Source organism: Hermetia illucens, chromosome 3 (assembly GCF_905115235.1).
Source record: "Hermetia illucens chromosome 3, iHerIll2.2.curated.20191125, whole genome shotgun sequence".
Lineage (NCBI taxonomy): Eukaryota > Metazoa > Arthropoda > Insecta > Diptera > Stratiomyidae > Hermetia > Hermetia illucens.
Window position 1 is genome coordinate 79,942,120 of NC_051851.1, and position 17,555 is coordinate 79,959,674.

General features: G+C 37.5%; 1 protein-coding gene across 2 annotated transcripts in view; it reads left to right on the forward strand.

Moving 5' to 3' along the window:
* Positions 1 to 236: 236 nt before the first annotated feature.
* The window catches only part of LOC119651131 (octopamine receptor Oamb), a 348,125-nt gene continuing 330,806 nt past the window's right edge, over positions 237 to 17,555 (forward strand). For both annotated transcript variants that reach the window (XM_038054525.1, XM_038054524.1), the window contains exon 1: positions 237 to 915. The gene's annotated coding sequence lies outside the window, so the exon portion shown is untranslated. The remainder of the gene's footprint in view (positions 916 to 17,555) is intronic.

A 17,555-nucleotide genomic window follows, 5' to 3' on the forward strand; every position in this document is an offset into this window, starting at 1 on the left:
CAGTTCATAGATTGCGCAAGTCAATGTCCCCTACAGCTAGTCGTAGGGGAGGGAAATTCAAGCTTTTGGAAGTAGCGGAACTGTGCGTCGCTTCCTGGCCTGGGATACAATTCGAACTCTTGGCACGCAAAACACTGCCTCCACAGATTTCCGTGTAAAGTTTTCCCTAGAAGAATTTTCATTGAGGAAAACTAGATGAACCTGTACCATGCCGGGTTAGTTGATTTCTCGTCGTTGCTTGCAAAGGACGACTTTAGCCGGCTTTCGCGCGATTTCGGTTCATTAGAATAGAGCACTATTGGAGTAGTGCTTCAGGGCTGATGGGAGGAAAGTGATTTTCCTTGTTTGGTACAAGTTTCAAGTGTTATTATTGCTGGTGGTTCAAAGAGTGCCAATGTTGGATGTAATCAATTTGCAATTAGTGGTTAGTCGTAAGCATATGGTTCGCAAAGTTTGAGGCAATTTGGATTAGTGCAGGATTTCAAGAAGTGAATTGCATATTTACAACCGTGGCTGCTTTTTTTAATGTACATTAATTCCAAGTAGTCTTAGTATTATGGGCAAGAATTTAAGAGAAAAAAATATGAAAGTGCATTGAAATATTAAAAAAGTAAAGTGTACTACAAAATATATGCTATCTTGGCTCTAAAGTGAATTTGAAGTGTTTTGCTTTTCATACTTTCTGGATAAAGCGGGTATAAAAGAAAGTTCCACATTTCCCAAACTTTTCCAAAGTTTCTACAAAGTCTTTACCTGGAAAAATAGTGTTCCCCCTGCAGGTGCATCTATAGGAGTGCGTGCTATTACTATTCAAGTGCATTTTTAGAGTGGTTTAACAAAAGTTTTTAGTTTCGTATTTTCATATGTTGTGTACGTTGCTGTGTCCCTCTGGATGCTCCGGACATGTAGTAAAAGGTAGGTAAATGCTAGGAATGGAAAAGATAAAGATAAAACTTTTTTCCGCCTTGAACTCTAGTGGATTTTTTTTTAGTGATATATTTTTCAAAAGCAAAAAAGGGAATTTTTACTTACCCCGAAGGCTTACTCAGGAACAAGTTTTCAACTTTTTATCACCACCATGTTAACATACAGCATTTCGAAATGAGAATTGCAGTATCTTTTTTATTTGAAGTTTGCCCTACTTATCTGCACATATGTACATATGTATGCCTTTTCGTTGTTTGCTTTTAATATGCTGGAGGTGGCTGATAATAGCTGCGTCTATCTACGAACTGTACCAGAATCCTGAAGTGGAAAGTTTCTGACTTAAATGGGGATAATTTGTATCAAGTTGAGGATATTACTTTGCAAATGCACGCAAGCATTCATTTATGCAGTCATCCCGAGAATACTTCTTCATAGTGGCTTATAATTATATATTTGAAAGTTTATAAAACCATGCTTGATTTTTACATCGTAGTTAAAAGGGTTATTTGATTTACATCTACCTGGAGGACTTAGCAAATTATATGCTGCTTTTATGTCAATAATTTTATGAAAATACAACGCCAAGTTTGAGAAATGGTTTATTGTTTCAATTATTTTCATGTATTTAATATAGATTTGTTGTTTACTAAATTTAAAACTAGTGGATAGATTATTCGACTCAGATATTATTATAATAACATCAGAATATCTAAATGAATCAATCTTGAAATTTAAGGTGGCAACCTGCTTTGGACATTTCCTTTTTTTCCATTTTAAGGTTTTGTGTGAATGGAGGGTGCAACATTATGACCACTTGGGTATCAAATGTAAGGGTTCAATTAGTACTTAGTGACCATTTGGGTGTCAAATGTAAGGGTCAATTAGTACTTTTCGAAACTGGCCCGATATTTGATATCGGAAGAAACGTAGGGGAGTGGGAGCTTAGAAAAGTGTAACAGGTCTCGTTCTCAGAACCTATCCCATTGAAAAATCTGAAAAAAATCAGAGTGGTGTGTTTAAACAAAATCTAGGCCTCAAAATACATCTAGTTCCGATATGTACACAAATAAAGTTAATAATAGTATATTAACATATTTTAGAAATTTTACCGGAAACCCACCTTAAGTTCAGGCTAGAACTACGAAATTTGGCATTTGCATAAGGGGAATCCAACCATTATTAACAAAATTATAGAAGGTGAAACTTTTACATTTTGTGTAATTTCGTGCATTCTAAAACGTGTATGACATTATTATAACATATCAATTCGTCGATACCACAAAAAGTGAGCTCAGATGAATGGAAAATCGTCGGGAAACATTTCCTTTTAGTTTTTTAATCATTTATATATCAGTATCAATTACTCTAGACTGACATGTGTATGTATTTATATGTATATATAAATGAAACTTCGGGGTAGTCCCCCATTCAGATAGATATATTTGTACATTAAACAAGCGGTATTCAATATACGCACTTTATATGTACATATGTATACTTTCATGCACGAAGTAAATCTAAAATATGTGCACGATCAATTTATATACATATATGTATATATAAATATATTTATACACAGTATTCAGTAATAAGCAATGTTTTTTTGTTTAGGGTGAGTATAATATCTACGTCTCTAATATGTACGTATACCTTGTAGTTTGAAAAACATATGAAGGAATATCTCTTCCTACTTAAGATAAAGACAAAACCGTTATGCCCACAGCACCAGCTTCCGGTATTCCAACTTATTTTTTGTTGTTGAAGTATATGAAGAATTCCTGAAAATCATGATCCGAATATTCCTTAGTAGTTACAAGCATTAGCTTTAGGTGTAATCAATAAAATTTTCCCATTAAGCCAAACAAATGCCTTTTTTGAAAGCAACATTTTTTTATGCGGTGGAACTACTCAACAATGTTTTATCAAATTTTACCATACTCTGCACATTAGCTATCGTGGACACCTAGAAAGATCAGGTTTTTTCATAACACAACTTTTTTCGGAATTAAATTACCCAAGAAAAATCCAGGTTTCAAAATGGTGTTTGATCTCCCATTTTGGTATCTTTGAATGGGAATTATCGGTTGAAAGATACCCACTGCCATGACAATCATGCCGGATTAGTTTTCAAGATTATATGTGAAACAACACCTTATTAAAATCAATTCAATGTCTGTATATCTGTCTGTCCATCTATCACACTCGATTTATTCGGAAACGGCTGAGGGTACGGTTACCAAATACTGCAAGGACATGCGGTGAGTCAATATTTTTATATATAGCAATTGGTGCCATTTTCTGTTGAATTCAAGAATATTATCATGTAGGGTGTCAAACGAAGGGGTTCGATTACTTTTCGGAATGGATATTATTTCTGATATTGGAAAAAACATAGGGGAGTGATGACTGAAAATGTATGCCTCGAAAAATATAACAGGTCTCGTTCTCAGAACGGTCTGACGAAATTCATAAGGGCGCACCTATGCAAAATCTAGGCCTCAAAAAACGTTCGATTGCGATACCTGCACAAATAAATGATAATAGCATATTACCATGTTCTATAAATTTACTGGGGAACTCCGTTTAAGTTCCTCCTACGAGTGCATTTGGCACCATTACAAGTAATAATATAATACACGGTTTGGGAATGTTTGAAGGAAATACAAAATTCACAAAATTTTAAAAAGTAAAAATTGCGTATTTCCTGTAGATTTATCGCAAGCCAAGGCTTGTATGACGTCACCATCATACGAAATGAACTCATATGAGCTGCGGAGTTGAATGTATCAAGGGATATTTTGAATTTTTAGCTCTGTGCGAATGGGAAAACGTGAACAGAAAGCTTCCCACTCAAGATGAACACAAAACCTTTATACTGGAAACGTCTAGCTTCCGGTATTCCAACTTGTTTTTTGTTTGATATCAGCGATTTCCACAAAATCATCAAATCCGGAAAGACTACAATTTTTAAAAAAACAAAACAAAATTTTTTTTCGGAGACTTCAAGACTGTATTTATGCTAATAAAGTTGATATATTTTACTGTAATCGCTTGAAAAAATCACAAAAATTACCCATGTTTCGCGCCTCCTCCCATTAAACCATCCCCTGCTAAGCTACAACTAAAATTTCCCTCATCCAGCAGCTTCTCTTGGCATCAATAGGGAAAAGACCCTGTGGTCAACACCTGTACCTTTGTTGGCTTTTCTGTGGAACTGGCTCTCCATCAGGAGCTTTTGCCCTTAGGTTGTTTGTGCTTTATGATAGCAAGTCATTTGACTTGACTATTGTCAGTCGTCAGGACGAACTGCTTATATCTGGCAATTTTGGGGAGTCATGCCTCTCGCAGGCCCTTATGCAGAACCTTATTTCCAAAGTACCTGAGTAACGTGTACTATGCTTCTCGCCACTTGGTTTTAGAAAGGCTGTACGACTTTCAAGTTAATATTCTTGGCACAGTTTCAAAACTGTTCGCCTTCCGATCATATGGGCTTTAGAATCTGCTTATAAATTCGGAACGTATTATGGGCAGTGAGTTGCGAATTCCTTGCCAACAACCAGGTGTCTATACCCGGCCTGCAATTTTTTTCCATTCAGGTTATGTTTTTTTACTCTAAATATTCGGTCAGACAAGTACGATTTTAAAATCTCAAAGAATTCTTATAGAAAGCCCTTATGTAATTTATATAGCACACCTTTATGCCACACCTAATCGAAAGCCTGGGCGACATCGAGGAAAATTGCGGAACACACTTGCTTTTTTTCCATTGAATTTTCAATTCGATTCATGATCCTGAAACTAAGTTGGTTGATTGAAGTAATAAAAACTTGTTGTTTCTTTTTCGTTGGTGTGGGTATTTATTCTTGCAAATACCGATATTTCGGGAACCACTTGTTCCCTTCATCAGTGCAAACTTGTTTGCACTTGTTTGCACTGATGAAGGGAACAAGTGGTTCCCGAAATATCGGAACTTGTTTGCACTTGTTTGCACTGATGAAGGGAACAAGTGGTTCCCGAAATATCGGTTTTTGAAAGAATAAATACCCACACCAACGAAAAAGAAACAACAAGTTTTTATTACTTCAATTAATTAATCGTTGGAAACACCGCATAATTTCACTCTAAGTTGGTTGGTTAGTATTAGGTTTTAATCTGCATTGATTTGCTTAAGAGGTCATACTCCTTATCTCAAGAACACTTTCACCAAATTTCATAACTAATAATAAATAAGTTAATTTTTAAAATGAAACACACAAAGTTGAAAGTTTAAAAACCAATGAAACATTTCAGAACCGTTTGTGTTTAAAGCGCCTTTGGACACGATTACTCAAAAACTAATGGGCCAATCAACGCCAAATTTTTGCCGCTTTATTTATTATGATAATGGCTAGCTGAATCAACGGAGTGATTTTAAATTCTGTTAAAAAATATTCTTTTTAGTAAAAAAATCGGAAATTTAATACCTGGAGAAAGTAAAAGTTTTACTAAAACCACTGCCATTTGTACGGTTTGATGAAAACAAAACCTTTTTCAAATCAGTTCGCTGTCTGTCTGTGTGCCACACGTACTCTTTTCAGAAACGATTACATCGATTGGCATAAAATTTGGTGAAAGGTAGAAACTGTGAACCCCCATGCATGCGGTAAATTACATTCTCGCCGTTGAATCTAAGGGGATTTCCATATACCTAAAAGAGGTTTTGATTAATATTTTTCGAATTGGCTGCAAAGGGAGACGTGCGGTGGTCCGAAAAAGACAACTTTTTCAAGGACCCATTCTCAAAGACTCCTCAACCTTAAAGCCATGGTGGTCCATGCATCTGCTATCTAGGCCTTAAAACGCTCTCTGTTAATAATAGCATATTTTTATATTTTGGAAATTTACTGTGTCCATTTACTGTAGATTCGCGAAATTGCAGTAAGATAGGTTTTAGAAAGTAGCGTCATATTGGAAAGTTTGGTAGGAATCCTCTTATGATTAACAGTTATAATAGATCAAAATTTCTCCTTACGCGTCAAATAACTACTCCCTAAGACATAAAACGGTAGCCCATCAACGAATATCGGGTATATTCAAAGAATATACACTACGAGCTGCATCTAAGTGGAATTATCGTACAGCCAAATATTCTTACATAAAATATCAACAAAATCTTCAATACCTGAACCCCCTAGCTTCCGGTTTCCGACTTATTTTAAAAGTCAGTATTTTGATAAATCATTTGTTCAGCGATTAGATAATATGATACAGTAACGAACATTTTTTTAAATTCTTTCTCTAATCATGCTATGCGCAGCAAACCAGCCGCAATGAAATACAATATGTTCCACATTCCCAATCATGGGGTAGCACGATGAATCCTCGTGCTGAAATTGATGTATGCACGACGTCCATGTACACTCCTGAATTGTGTTAACTCATAGTTAAATTCCCCATGGGTTTGCCCAATTCATTTTCGAATATTGGCAATACAGGGATAGGTCCAAAGACCAGTTTGTGACTTGTCCAATCTCTTCTGTCATTTTCTGAAGGATTCCCACCATCCCAGTTGCCTTCAGAGTGCGATTATATATATTTTATCACAGAGATGCCAACCTTTGTTCTTCCGGGTATTTATGGGAAGCATCCATGAAATGTAGGCAATTTCTCCTAATGTTGTCCAGTAAGCACTAACGGGTGAAAAATGTAGTTGCTTTTTTGGCTAAAGATTTGTTGTTAAGAAACACATATACGGTATTTATTCGCCGCTTCTTCAGTGTTAATTCCAGAAATATTGTGTTTTTCTTTAAAATAAAGTTTCAGTTAATACAGAAACTACTCTCTGCAACTTGTTTAAGTTGATTTGTTGTTGCGATTGTTACAGCATCAAAGACACTTTAGTTGTTGCCCAATCAGTATGGTTTTCAAAGTTTAACATTTTGTATATTAGTATTTAACGATTGATTGGGAGTAAATTATTTGTTTTTACTGTTGTTTGCTTTCTTCTGGTGTTGATTGCAACTACTTAAGCTTGATACCCGGCAAGTGGCGTAATGGATGCAATATGGAAGCTTTTAAATCCCCATCCAGCGTATCAAGCCACCGTTCTTTTGGCCCGCGTTTTGGTCGTTTACCATCGACTTCGACATTCAGACCAGTCTTGGCAAGTGAATTCTCGTAAGCGCGGATTATCTGACCATACCATCTCCATTATCATAAGACGAAGATGTTGCGTTGGACCAGTGGCATGACATGTTTTGATCACATCCGAAATGAGGATATCCGCAATCGATATCGGGTTGGACCGATCGTGGAAAAATTGCGAGAGAGGCATCTAAGATGGTACGGTCACCTAACTTGCGCTAACGAGAATTCACTTGCCACGATGGGAATGAACATCGAAGTCGATGGTAAACGACCAAAAGGCTGGTTGAAACAACGGTAGCTTATCCATCAGTATCTATCTGTCCGTGTGTCTCTCTGCGTCTTTGCCTATGGTCGATGAGATGCTTTAAAGAGAGTGGGCGGGGTGCATTCCAAAAGGGGTGTAAAATTTCTTTTCACAGAATATCATCATATGGGGTATTAAATGAAGGGGCTCATACTGAAAGGCAATGAGTGTTCTAAATAAATGCTGAACAGATAACAGGTTTCCATCAGAAAAAAGCTACTCTCAATGAAGATGACAGTTCAATGATTTAACTATTCATTTTCAAGTGGAATTCTGCGAAAATAAGACGCAAATAAACAAATTAATGAGAAAACTTTGACCTATCTGCTATGACTTTGTTAGTAAAATTTGCAGAAAAGGTCCCAAGCCTGGATAAAGCAGTGGGTTTGTTTCAACGTACTTTCTACTGTTTTCAGAGATCAGAGAAACAGATGAATAAACTAGCAGCCAGCGCCCTATTCACATCCAAAATTTACTGAGGTCTCGCCGTAAAAGACATTGAATTGCGCCTCGCGGATGATAGTGATATATGGTTGGCGGTGATGATAACCCACTTCATAAGATTGATGTCAACTTAGAAGTCGATGGGAAACGGATAAAAGCCCGACCGAAGCAACGATGCCTTGATATGATAGATGGCGAATTCAGAACTTTTCGCACCATCCAGAATAGACCCGTGACCAAGCAAAATGATGAAATCGATCGAAACGAGCCGACCCCACTTCTGAACAATATTATGAATTCACAAAAAGTTTAACCCCGGTTGTTTCACAGAGCCCACTTTGTTCACAGAGCTAATCCGAACCATGTCGAACCGTTGCAGTATTTGACGAATAAATAAAATGACAGATAGATAAGCGAACAAACTGACAATGGATCGATTTTAAAAACTTTTTTTTTTCACACGAACCCTTACAAATAATTTGCTCCCCTCAAAAGTATCTTACATAAAAATATCACAAAGTTGTGATATCTAAAACGCTAAGCTTGAGTTTGAGTATGCGAATCAATAGCGTTTTGTTATTCTGGCAATCTGATCAAATACACCTTTGTTGCCTACTTCACTAGCGTTTAAAACTAGAGAATCATTTTGAGCTACGGTGTTGCTTTTATATGCACTTTCGATGTCGTTTATATTAAAATAAGTCATGTTTTCCTTTGCTTATTCCTAATATTGAAATATTAAATCCTTAAAATAGACGATAGCAGCATACCTTTTAATCCGAGAACAACGAAGAAGCCTCAATTTATCCTTCTCTATCGGGGTTCGGGAACTAAGAAACAACTTGCTATCCTTTCTTGTAGCACTTTGTTTATAGGCGATCGTTATGTATTAAATCCTTTTAGGATTGTACAAATAGATGTTTTCTCATGGTAGATGTATTGAACGGCATTACGGAGTACCTTCCAAGTTAAAGTTATTTCATCTAGTTAACATTTGCGTAGCAGCAATGTGAAATGATGTTTGACTAATAGAGAAATTAGGAAAAAATGATACGTACAAAGTTGTCAATATCTGGGGAGGCGTTCTACATATTTGAACATTTTTGTATGTAGGTACATTACCACCCGTACAAATACTCACGCTCCTCTGAAGGGACGGGAAAACTAAACTGGAAAATGACTGCAGGACTTGATAACGAAGCCTGGGAAAGTCTTGCATTTGTATCCAAAAATGTTATAGAGAAGATGATGATATTCATTTCTCCATCTTGTGTATTATACATATGTACATACACATACATATTCTTGCTTTGTAAAGTGACTAAATGTTGAAAAGAAGCGTTCTTTGCGCTGGGATATCCGAAAAAAGGTGGAACCTTTTGAATCTGTATGGATTCATTTGCTAAAGAAGAAATGATGTATCCGTTCCTAGAGCTCGAAAACAGGAAATCATTTCTAGGAACTCAGGAGTTAAAAATTCCAATCGCTCTTATAGAAGATATAGAAGAACTTTATGAGTTCCGGAATAGGCTTGTGGTTTCCGCCTACATATCGAAGAAATAGACGTATTTTGCGGCTACGACTTTCTACCATTCAATTCTGACTGAACACACTTTTCGAATATACAGATTCTCTTTGATTACGAAATTTCCATTATAAGCACCTTATCTATCTTAATAAACAAACAGTACCGGGTAATCTTTACAAACCACGGCCTAGTGAGGAGTTCTGTTGCCACTGTTTTGGGATGCTGTAATGAATGAAGTGCTAGCCTGATTTATCGGGGTATGTTTGCAATATCACCATTCCGGGAGTAACCTCTCAGGGGAAGGTTAGTGTGAATTCCAACAAAATTGAGCTTCTAACTGGTACCCGTAGAGAAACTATAGAAATTCGAGTTGCAATCTCTTTCAGAAGACGGTTTCGGCTACCACATTAGGCGAATTTCTGGGAGTGGTTCAAAACTTAGTGGGGATAAATATCTCGAGCATATAATTTTTAACGGCAGGTATGCACTCTTTGTCACAAGAGAAGGCAGGGAAGGCAAGGGGGATTAAAACCAGACATAGTATACTGGATATGCATGGACTTACCCCGTTTCTGTGTCACCGGTGCATGGAGAGTACACTTACCCTTGGCTTGGAGGCGTTATTGCAACTAACTCTCAAGGATTTTATAATAGGAGAAGAGGAGGCTTGCAGTATATAGCTTACATCTGTGACACACGGGCACAGTAATATCACGTACGAAAATAAAATTTCAACCCTAGAAATGGTCTAATGTTTCTAAAGTTCTACCGGAATTCTGAAGTAGAGACTTCAATAACTGGAGAGGGTTTGAGTTCTCGGAAGGACACCCATTTGTGACACGGCAAATGAATGGATCTGCAATAGACCTATCGTGGAATAGATACCTCTAGGTTAACACACCATTGCATTTCAGGCAAAAGTGCATGCGATAAACTTGTAAGTTGTTGAGAGGAAGTACAAGCAAACTCAAATCATATCGCCTTTGACATTCAGATGCTTTAAAATCTGCAACACCACTTCAAACCTGACATAAATTATAATAATAATAATCGTTGGCGGGATAATCCAATCGTATTTGGTTCCCAAAGTGTGTTAGAGCACTTTCTTCAAGGCGTAACGGTACACTGTAAGAAACAATGTGGCCAACATTGCGCTAGCCCGTGATTATTACCCTGATTTGACTCAAGCCCTCATTCACGAGTCGACTGGTATCCGAAATCCAGTCATGATATGTAAAGATATAAATTGATACGGGCAAAACGCGGATAATCCGAACAACTAAAAAGGCAGTAACTAACGCAGGAAATGGAAAACTCTGTGCATTTGCAGAGAATGGATCCCAACGGTCTTCTGCAGCCTTTGTTCCGTTCAGAAAGGGTGTCGGTTCGTCTTGATTGGTTGTGCTATTTCGTTTTCTCAAGATACTGGTCTGGATGCATTCGCGAAGCTTCCAGCGTATTAAGCTATCGTTGCTTCGGCTAGCTCCTGAATCGTTTTTCATTGACTACGATAATGTTCAGACCAAACCTGTCAAGTGAATTGTCGTTAATCCGAATTACATGATTATGCTATCGAAGGTGTTCTCTCCCATTTTTTCCAGGTCGAGGTGTATTACGCCACTGGAACGACGTAACATTTTCATCTCCATTACCGCGAGATACGGTTCATAGTCGGCCACCACTCACGGTTCACCACTTGTCAATTTTCGACTTCACAATTATACGTCAATCACAAAGAACGCCTGTTGTGGAACGCCACTTCATTCAATTTTATAACGCAATTAAAAATGATAGCATGGCATTGATTCGTGATATTTAAACTGCTAAGTTCTGGGCAGGTCACTGCTGCTGGCAGTGATAGTGATTATTTCATGGGGATTAGTCGTAAAAAATTCTGTTTTATACAGATTAAATTTGAGGCAGTGTTGCATAATGTTACCAAGCTGCTCTAAATCAGCTTTGATATGAGAAGCCAGAGAAACTTCATCTGCATAAAGCAGTAAATAGGTCGCACTACGTTTGATGTCTTTTGTGACAGTATCCATAATAAAAAGGAGCGGTGAGAGGTGACTACCTTGATGGAAACCAACAAAGACAGAAAGCGGTTTTGATTGCCCGCTACACTTCGAACTTTACTTTTTGGATCGTGGTAGAGCAATTTAAAGGTGTCATCCCGTGTGAAGGCCGTTTTTTTAGAAATTTTTTGTCAAGAACTGGATAAAGATACAAATACAAATTTGTCACCATAGATTTATTGATATCTTAAGCGATCATATTAATTTTTCCAGCCCGATCGCATAGTTCGTTATTGCACTACAGAGCAATTTATACACCCATCTCCAAAAAAAGGTGTTTTTGTGCTGCCACGCTAGAGGGCGCTTCGATCACCTTAAAGAAAAAAAGTAAACGGCATTTTAACGTACAGACTTAACTACAGTCGGCAAACTAGGATTATTAAAAAATATTAAGAGCAAAATTTTTGGTGCCGTGTTAAACTTTTTTTTGGAATTTTGGTGTTTTTTAAGGTTTCTTTACGGGATAAAAAAACAAAACTACTAAATGGATCGCAATTATCCTATTTCGTGGACCGTGGAAATATGTTCTGAATAAGTCGTGAAATCGTGAAAAAAATTTCGTTGAATAGATTTTGTGCTTTGTGCAGCCGATTTTCAACATGCAGTTTGCAGTGCAAACGCATTTGAAAAGTAGTAGTAAAAAGTAGAATGCGGTTTTTAGTCATAAAACCTTAACTCACCATTAACCTGCTATGCCTAGTTCATAGACCTTAGGTTTCTTCAAAAAACACATCTGTAGCCTTGGCTTCAATTCTTATCCTTTTACCGAAGTCTATCGAGCATCATTCGGACGGATAAATACACGTTTTATTACCGTTTTACGTTTTATATGAACTTCCCTGAATATCAAAAATCACTTTGCCCATACATTCTGCACTATATCGAATCCGCGAATTTAACACACGGGATGACCTCCTTAACTTAGCGCATGTCTTTTAGTATTAAATGCTACCGCAGATCATACCAGATGTGCTCGTGTGGCACATGTCAAACATTTTCTCCAGATCCATAAATGTAATGTGGAGCGGTCGATGCTTCTGTTAGCGTTTCTGCATGAGTAATCGCGCAACGTACATTGGGTCAGTAGCTTCGCAGTTCTTGGTAAACCCCACTTGAGACACAGTTATTTGAACGACATCGAGAATACAATTGTTAAGAATGGGTTTAAAAATCTTCATGGTGTGGGGCAGCAACTGAATCGAATGGTAAAATGAACATTCTGCTGGACTACCTTTTTTAAGGTTTTGTGTGAAACAAAACCTTATTAGAATCGAGACGGTGTCTGTCTGTCCGTCTGTCCGTCTGTCTGTCTGTCTGTCTGTCTGTCTGTCTGTCTGTCTGTCTGTCTGTCTGTCTGTCTGTCTGTCTGTCTGTCACACCCGATTTATTCGGAAACGGCTGGACCGATTGCCACGAAAATTGGTGAGAGTATGTAATCTGGTGATCCCTTTACATGCAGTAAGTGGCGCCATCTTATGTTAAGTTTAAGGGGGGGCTCCCCGTACATGTGAATGGAGGGTGCAAATTTTTTTTTCACAGAATGTAGCCACGTAGGGTATCAAACGAAAGGTCTCAATTAGTACTTTTCGGATCTGGTTCAATATTTGATATTAGATGAAACATAGGGGAGTGAGGGTTCAAAATATGACCCACAAAAAGTGTAACAGGTCTCGTTCTCAGAACCTATCCAACCGAAAAATCTGAAAAAAATCACAGTAGTGCATCTCTACGAAATCTAGGCCTCAAAATATATCCGGTTCCGATATCTGCACAAATAAAGTTAATAATAGTATATTTCCACGTTTTAGAAATTTACCCGCCACCCCCCCTCTTATGTTCGTCCCAGAAGTACAAAATTGGGCATGCGTGTAATGAAGAATATAATGCACAGTTTGGTCAAGTTTGAAGAAAATCTATTATTAACAAAGTTATAGCGGGTGAAACTTTACAGTTTTTTGTGAATTTCGTGCACTCTACAACCCGCATGACGTCATCATCACATATCAATTTGTCAATACCACAACGAAATGAATTCTTATGAATTGGGTCGCAGACAATTATTTTGTTTTAGTTTTTTAGTTATTTGTCAACCAGACATGTGTGTATGTAGGTACATAATATAGGCGTGCTAATGAACTTTGCGGGTAGTGCCTAATTCAGATAGATATAAGACGTAAATCGGAAATATGGGTACGATCAATTTATATACGTGCATATATGTGTACAGTATTCGGTAATAGGCAGTTTGTTTGTTTAGGGTGAGTGTGATATCTATGGCTGTAATATGTACGTATGTCTCGTAGTTTGGAAAAATATGAAGGATTATGTTGGATTTGTAGCTATATACGGACAGAAAAATGTGCGGCTCTTACATAAGATGAACACAAAACCTTTATACCCGAAGCGCGAGCTTCCGGTATTCCGACTTGTTTCCATGTTGGAATTGGCAGCTTCCTCGACTTCAGTGGCGCTGACAAATTTCGACAGTGCTTGTGGAAGTGGAAGATGAGCAAATTCTTCCGTTGAAATCTACTTGAAACATTCTCTCATTCTCGCTATCTATCCGTTGCGGTTCGTCGATTGGTAAGTAAAGTACCGTTCGTATGATAGAGGCGTTTCTTTTCACGGACTTTCATTTCAATATCGTCAACCCAAATCAAAATTTCTTGAAGTAATAAAAACTTGTTTTTTTTTTCGTTGGTGTGGGTATGGTGGGTAACCCACAAGTTTTTATTACTTCAATTTTTTATGAAGTTTTTATTACTTCAATTAATTAATCGTTGGAAACACCGCATAATTTCACTCTGAAAATATCTTGGTTGATGAACCGTTTACCTGGCTTGGTGACTCCGAGGTTTTCATACAATGCTTTGTGGATCGTGCTTATAACTTGATTCCACGATTCTTCAATATTCGTAATGGTTGGTAATCGCATATGTGAGATCATTTCTCCTCGCCTTTGATGAAATCGCGCCTATTTAATGTGTAGTGGAGCAGTGCAGCCTTTATGCTATTTTATAGGTGGGTTGATTCAGAAGACAGCGATGTTGGGGTGAGATTGTTTCATAGGGAACGGCTTTGGAGCCAGTGACGGTGGTAAAATGACGGCATGTTATAAGGATCTATTCGACCTGCCCTTTACATCGCGCTTTTTTAATTTTCCAACGTTTTAGATATAGGAACATCTATAAAATGTTGGAAGAATGGCGCAAACCTTCTTCAATGGCCTGCATAAACCCCTGATTTGGGGCCCATTGGAGTTTAATTTCACAACAACAACTGACCTATATACCGCCGATGAGAAACGGTAAGTGAGACTTTCCATGAATTTGATTTTTTTGGCTCGTTGACTCCATGCTTGAGCGGTGTCATGTAGCTGTTGCTATGAAATAATAAGCGGAAAATTATTTAAATTTAATTCGGCGAGTTGTTAATTTTTTGCATTTTTGATAAAATTTTAGCCGCTGTTTTTTCACCAAAACGACAAGATTACTTCATGACAAGTCTTTTCAAAAATTGAAATTACACATTTTATTCTATACAACATATGCACCATACTCATATATAAACATATAATATAAAAAATAAAAACACATTGATTCTTAAATGAAAAACATCTCTGAGCTCGTTTGTCCTATCACCACTGTATATCCTTTTATTCAAGTAACATTGCACAATCGTAGAATGCTGACTTTTATTAGACCGGAAAACTGACGAATTATTATAAGTTCTTTACAAAAGAAGATGGAACTAAAAAAGTCTGGATTTAAAAAAACAATCTTTCCCATAGTATCGAAAAGGTGAATGCCGGGATATAAACAGGGTACCCTGGGAGTTTTTTGATGCTTTGGAAGAAAAGCCAAATTTCCCCTTGAATTAAGGAATTTTTTCACTAAGTAAAAAAATGCTTCAGACTGTCCTTCATCTAATGATATGTCTAAAAATCAAGTCCACCAGCGAGCAATATTTTAAAAAAGTTATTGAAATTAATTGTTCTGGATGAGGGTGTCGGCCCTGAGATAGAAGGCCCAGGTATTGGCTCTGGGGTAGAAGATCCAGGGATTTCTTCCTGCCTTTCCGGAGGTCTTCTAAACACTCTTTCTCATGCATCGCGAAAAATTAATAATAAATGACGCGAAATGAAAGTAACACAAGTTGCCCTGATCATTCATAACAAGTTTGTTGTACAGTAGATTGAAGACTTGGCTTGAAGACACTGCATTCTCTGGCAGTCTCGCATGCTTCTTTATATTGCCCGTTTAGGACTACTACTGAATCAATGATCCATTTTATCTCTTGCCTTCGATTAAGTCGTTCCGCTTTTAGGCATACAGCTACCCTTCACCCCTCCAATAATGCGTTATATTGCATCGTAGTTGCACTCAGAGTAACATAGTGACTGTAGAAATTATGGCATTGACGCTTGCCTTGAAAAAGCCAGCCATAGCTTCTTGAAAGGCGGCATATTCACACGACCCACCAAATTCGCTGCAACTAGTTTAAGTATTAATTTCGCTAGGAAGCTGATAATAACGGCATATCTTTCCCCTCCTGATCTCTATGGCGCTCAACTCGAGGCCCACTAAGGTCCACTTGTTCTTTGAATGCAGCAGGAAAATCTTCACGCAATGTGATTTTACTAAGGTCTTTGTATTCTACGAATATCCCATACTTTTTCTCTGCTGAGTTTACTCAATTCCAGCACCGAGTTTTCATCGTCTGATACGGCAGACACTGTTACTCAGGTCATTTAACTCTGACGTAGCCTTTATTATTTTAACGCCAGACCAATTGAAGAGCCTTATTATTATTTCCGCGAAGCTAGGGCTTTTGGTTGCTGTTGATATCTTGTGTTCCCACATAACAATTTCCAACAATCTTGTAATGATTTTCAAAAGTATTTCGTTCAGCTCGGTTTTTTCCCGTTACGAGTTTTTTTCTCTTGACGGTTTACTGCAATCCCAAATGTTCCCTTGTTTCTCCCTGGTTCACTTACTAGGTTTTACTTCCACCATACCTTGGGGAGGTGTCACCTGTTGTCCCCGTGAGAATGCCTGCTGCTGCTAAGTGCTTTCAAAGTCATAATATAGAACAATTGAACGCATTTTATCAGGGCTTGGATGTCTCAATAGATATTCCGTCCCTATTTAAGAATTCCAATAGTTTATTACTCGGCTTACCATGGAAAGAGGTGTTTCCCTTGGCCTGTCCTGGGATCATTTTACCGTCCACTAGTTGAATTGTAGTGAATCCACGTGTTACTTATGCTCCTTTTTTTTCGCCCAGTGAGTTTCAGCTGGTCAAAAAGTCCGTCTTTTTGGCGTTCAATGATAAAGGATAAAATGATCTATCATAGAGTTAAGCTCCACTCCATCTTGATTTCTTGAAGCATTATAGTTGATTTTGTATAGCTATAGTTATAGATTGTACGTCCTGAGAAAGGGAGCAACTAGCACGCGAAGTATCGATGTTTGCGATTAAATACACTAAGGTTGTACCTTATTAAAAAACAATTTGTCAAGCACTGGGGACAACCAAAATATTCGAGATGAAAAACCACATACCACACTAGCAATCCTTCAAGCTTCAATCATACGCGTAAAAGCTTCACATTTTTAATAAACAAATTAAAAGATCGCCGACATCCATTCAGTTCAGTCAGGATGCAAAAATTTAATTCTGTTCAAAAAACGTCTTTAACAAGATAATTCAGTGTGTACTTAACAACCTTTTATATCCGCTTTAAAATGTTTAACAAGCCAAACCTGCCCCGAAACCAAAAATCAAATTACGTCAATAAAAGCCAAGTGATTTGATTAAATCAAAGATATTTAGCCAATTATTTGTACAACATCGACCCAAAATTATTTTTGGTTTGAACTCATCTTGTATCATTAAACGATATTATCGGCTGACCTAATAGCCACAAACGGGAAGTACCCGGAAAGTTTCATTATCCGGTCGCATAATTTTACCGAAAAACCCTTTTCGTGAACCCTTAACTGGAGTTTCAATATTGGGTCGATAACAACACACCCCACTTCCTACGCACTGAACTGCGGAATTTACTGAACGTTTAAAGGAAATAAAAATTTTATTAATCTATAAATATTGTATTATGACAAGTGACAGAAAAACCTCCACTGAAATG